This window comes from Oncorhynchus tshawytscha, unplaced genomic scaffold, assembly GCF_018296145.1.
Source record: "Oncorhynchus tshawytscha isolate Ot180627B unplaced genomic scaffold, Otsh_v2.0 Un_contig_907_pilon_pilon, whole genome shotgun sequence".
NCBI classification, from domain to species: domain Eukaryota; kingdom Metazoa; phylum Chordata; class Actinopteri; order Salmoniformes; family Salmonidae; genus Oncorhynchus; species Oncorhynchus tshawytscha.
Window position 1 is genome coordinate 32,531 of NW_024608075.1, and position 4,970 is coordinate 37,500.

Below are 4,970 nucleotides of genomic sequence, written 5' to 3' on the forward strand. Positions count from 1 at the left end.
GTCTAGGCCAGGTCTGTCTCTGTCTAGGCCAGGTCTGTCTCTGTCTAGGCCAGACTAACTGAGATGGGGCCTGTCTGTCTAGGCCAGGTCAGGTCTGTCTCTGTCTAGGCCAGACTAACTGAGATGGGGCCTGTCTAGGCCAGGTCTGGGCTGTCTCTGTCTAGGCCAGGTCAGGTCTGTCTCTGTCTAGGCCAGGTACACTAAGGCTGGAGATGGGGTCTGTCTCTGTCTAGGCCAGGTCTGTCTCTGTCTAGGCCAGACTAACTGAGATGGGGCCTGTCTAGGCCAGGTCTGGGCTGTCTCTGTCTAGGCCAGGTCTGTCTCTGTCTAGGCCAGACTAACTGAGATGGGGCCTGTCTAGGCCAGGTCTGGGCTGTCTCTGTCTAGGCCAGGTCAGGTCTGTCTCTGTCTAGGCCAGGTACACTAAGGCTGGAGATGGGGTCTGTCTCTGTCTAGGCCAGGTCAGGTCTGTCTCTGTCTAGGTCAGGTCTGTCTCTGCCTAGGCCAGGTCAGGTCTGTCTCTGCCTAGGCCAGGTACACTAGGCCAGGTCGGGCCTGTCTCTGTCTAGGCCAGGTCGGGTCTGTATCTGTCTAGGCCAGGTAAACTAAGGCTGGAGATGGGGCTCTGTCTAGGTCAGGTCAGGTCTGTCTGTCTAGGTCAGGTCTGTCTCAGTCTAGGCCAGGTACACTAAGGCTGGAGATGGGGCCTGTCTCTGTCTAGGCCAGGTCAGGTCTGTCTCTGTCTAGGTCAGGTACACTAAGACTGGAGATGGGGCCTGTCTCTGTCTAGGCCAGGTCAGGTCTGTCTCAGTCTAGGCCAGGTACACTAAGGCTGGAGATGGGGTCTGTCTCTGTCTAGGCCAGGTCAGGTCTGTCTCTGTTTAGGTCAGGTACACTAAGGCTGGAGATGGGGTCTGTCTGTCTAGGTCAGGCCTGTCTCTGTCTAGGCCAGGTCAGGTCTCTCTCTGTCTAGGCCAGGTCAGGTCTGTCTCTGTCTAGGCAGGTACACTAAGGCTGGAGATGGGGCCTGTCTCGGCCAGGTCAGGTCTGTCTCTGTCTAGGCCAGGTCAGGTCTGTCTCTGTCTAGGCCAGGTACACTAAGGCTGGAGATGGGACCTGTCTCTGTCTAGGCCAGGTCAGGTCAGGTCTGTCTCTGTCTAGGCCAGGTACACTAAGGCTGGAGATGGGGCCTGTCTCTGTCTAGGCCAGGTCAGGTCTGTCTCTGTCTAGGCCAGGTCAGGTCTGTCTCTGTCTAGGCCAGGTCAGGTCTGTCTCTGTCTAGGCCAGGCCAGGTCTGTCTCTGTCTATGCCAGGTTAACTAAGGCAGGAGATGGGGGTCTGTCTTTGTCTAGGTCAGGTCAGGTCTGTCTCTGTCTAGGCCAGGTCATGTCTGTCTCTGTCTAGGTCAGGTCAGGTCTGTCTCTGTCTAGGCCAGGTACACTAAGGCTGCAGATGGGGCCTGTCTCTGTCTAGGCCATGTCTCAGGTCTGTCTCTGTCTAGGTCAGGTCATGTCTGTCTCTGTCTAGGTCAGGTCAGGTCTGTCTCTGTCTATGCCAGGTTAACTAAGGCAGGAGATGGGGTCTGTCTCTGTATAGGCCAGGCCAGGTCTGTCTCTGTCTAGAACAGGCCAGGTCTGTCTCTGTCTAGGCCAGGTACACTAAGGCTGGAGATGGGGTCTGTCTCTGTCTAGGTCAGGTCTGTCTCTGTCTAGGCCAGGTACACTAAGGCTGGAGATGGGGTCTGTCTCTGTCTAGGCCATGTCTCAGGTCTGTCTCTGTCTAGGTCAGGTCAGGTCTGTCTCTGTCTAGGCCAGGTCAGGTCTGTCTCTGTCTAGCCCAGGTCAGTTCTGTCAATTCAATTCAATTCAATTCAATTCAATTCAAGGGCTTTATTGGCATGGGAAACATGTGTTAACATTGCCAAAGCAAGTGAGGTAGACAACATACAAAGTGAATATATAATGTGAAAAACAACAAAAATTAACAGTAAACATTACACATACAGAAGTTTCAAAACAGTAAAGACATTACAAATGTCATATTATATATATATATACAGTGTTCTAACAATGTACAAATGGCTAAAGGACACAAGATAAAATAAATAAGCATAAATATGGGTTGTATTTACAATGGTGTTTGTTCTTCACTGGTTGCCCTTTTCTCGTGGCAACAGGTCACAAATCTTGCTGCTGTGATGGCACACTGTGGAATTTCACCCAGTAGATATGGGAGTTTTTCAAAATTGGATTTGTTTTCTAATTCTTTGTGGATCTGTGTAATCTGAGGGAAATATGTCTCTCTAATATGGTCATACATTGGGCAGGAGGTTAGGAAGTGCAGCTCAGTTTCTGTCTCTGTATAGGCCAGGTCAGGACTGTCTCTGTCTAGGTCAGGTCAGTCTCTGTCTAGGCCAGGTCAGGTTTGTCTCTGTCTAGGTCAGGTCAGTCTCTGTCTAGGCCAGGTCAGGTTTGTCTCTGTCTAGGTCAGGTTTGTCTCTGTCTAGGTCAGGTTAGGTCTGTCTCTGTCTCGGCCAGGTCAGGACTGTCTCTGTCTAGGCCAGGTCAGGTCTGTCTCTGTCTCTGTCTAGGCCAGGTCAGGGCCGTCTCTGTCTCTGTCTAGGTCAGGTCAGTCTCTGTCTAGGCCAGGTCAGGTTTGTCTCTGTCTAGGTCAGGTTAGGTCTGTCTCTGTCTCGGCCAGGTCAGGACTGTCTCTGTCTAGGCCAGGTCAGGTCTGTCTCTGTCTCTGTCTAGGCCAGGTCAGGTTTGTCTCTGTCTAGGTCAGGTTAGGTCTGTCTCTGTCTCGGCCAGGTCAGGACTGTCTCTGTCTAGGCCAGGTCAGGGCCGTCTCTGTCTCTGTCTAGGCCATGTCTCAGGTCTGTCTCTGTCTAGGCCAGGTCAGGACTGTCTCTGTCTAGCCCAGGTCAGTCTCTGTATAGGCCAGGTCAGGACTGTCTCTGTCTAGGTCAGGTCAGTCTCTGTCTAGGCCAGGTCAGGTTTGTCTCTGTCTAGGTCAGGTTAGGTCTGTCTCTGTCTAGGCCAGGTCAGGACTGTCTCTGTCTCGGCCAGGTCAGGACTGTCTCTGTCTAGGCAAGGTCAGGTCTGTCTCTGTCTAGGCCAGGTTAGGTCTGTATCTGTCTAGGCCAGGTCAGGTCTGTCTCTGTCTAGGCCAGGTCAGGTCTGTCTCTATCTAGGCCAGGTCAGGTCTGTATCTGTCTAGGCCAGGTCAGGTTTGTCTCTGTCTAGGTCACGTCTGTCTCTGTCTAGGCCAGGTCAGGTCTGTCTCTGTCTCTGTCTAGGCCAGGTCAGGTCTGTCTCTGTCTCTGTCTAGGCCAGGTCAGGGCCGTCTCTGTCTCTGTCTAGGCCAGGTCAGGTCTGTCTCTGTCTAGGCCAGGTCAGGTCTGTCTCTATCTAGGCCAGGTCAGGTCTGTCTCTATCTAGGCCAGGTCAGGTCTGTATCTGTATAGGCTAGGTCAGGTTTGTCTCTGTCTAGGTCAGGTTCCACTAACAGTGCACAACTTCATACTCCAATAAGGTTGTTATGACAACCTGTGTGAATAATCTAGAATAACAGAGGAACACTGTTATTATGTTGATGCACATGGTAAGTAATATCTATTATTATGCATATTCATGATGCAGGTAGCCTAGTGTTTAGAGGCAGGAAGCCTAGTGGTTAGAGCAGGTAGCCTAGTGGTTAGAGCAGGTAGTCTAGTGGTTAGAGACAGGTAGTCTAGTGGTTAGAGACAGGAAGCCTAGTGGTTAGAGCAGGTAGCCTAGTGGTTAGAGGCAGGTAGCCTAGTGGTTAGAGGCAGGAAGCCTAGTGGTTAGAGCAGGTAGCCTAGTGGTTAGAGACAGGTAGCCTAGTGGTTAGAGACAGGTAGCCTAGTGGTTAGAGCAGGTAGCCTAGTGGTTAGAGCAGGTAGCCTAGTGGTTAGAGACAGGTAACCTAGTGGTTAGGGGGCAGGTAGCCTGGTGGTTAGAGACATGTAGCCTCGTGGTTAGAGGGGCAGCAGGTAGCCTGGTGGGTAGAGCAGGTAGCCTAGTGGTTAGAGGGGCAGCAGGTAGCCTAGTGGTTAGAGCAGGTAGCCTAGTGGTTAGAGGGGCAGTTAGCCTAGTGGTTAGAGCAGGTAGCCTAGTGGTTAGGCGGGCAGTTAGCCTAGTGGTTAGAGGCAGGTAGCCTAGTGGTTAGAGCAGGTAGTCTAGTGGTTAGAGGCAGGTAGCCTAGTGGTTAGAGACAGGTAGCCTAGTGGTTAGAGACAGGTGGCCTAGTGGTTAGAGACAGGTAGCATAGTGGTTAGAGACAGGTGGTCTAGTGGTTAGAGACAGGTAGCCTAGTGGTTAGAGCAGGTAGCCTAGTGGTTAGAGACAGGTAGCCTAGTGGTTAGAGCAGGTAGCCTAGTGGTTAGAGCAGGTAACCTAGTGGTTAGAGCAGGTAGCCTAGTGGTTAGAGACATGTAGCCTCGTGGTTAGAGGGGCAGCAGGTAGCCTGGTGGGTAGAGCAGGTAGCCTAGTGGGTGGTTAGAGGGGCAGCAGGTAGCCTAGTGGGTAGAGCAGGTAGCCTAGTGGTTAGAGGGGCGGCAGGTAGTCTAGTGGTTAGAGGCAGGTAGCCTAGTGGTTAGAGCAGGTAGCCTAGTGGTTAGAGCAGGTAGCCTAGTGGTTCGAGACAGGTAGCATAGTGGTTAGAGCAGGTAGCCTAGTGGTTAGAGCATGTAGCCTAGTGGTTAGAGGGGCGGCAGGTAGCCTCGTGGTTAGAGCAGGTAGCCTAGTGGTTAGAGCAGGTAGCCTAGTGGTTAGAGCCAGGTAGCCTAGTGGTTAGAGCAGGTAGCCTAGTGGTTAGAGACAGGTAGCCTAGTGGTTAGAGGCAGGTAGCCTAGTGGTTAGAGGCAGGTAGCCTAGTGGTTAGAGCAGGTAGCCTAGTGGTTAGAGACAGGTAGCCTAGTGGTTAGAGACAGATAGCCTAGTGGTTAG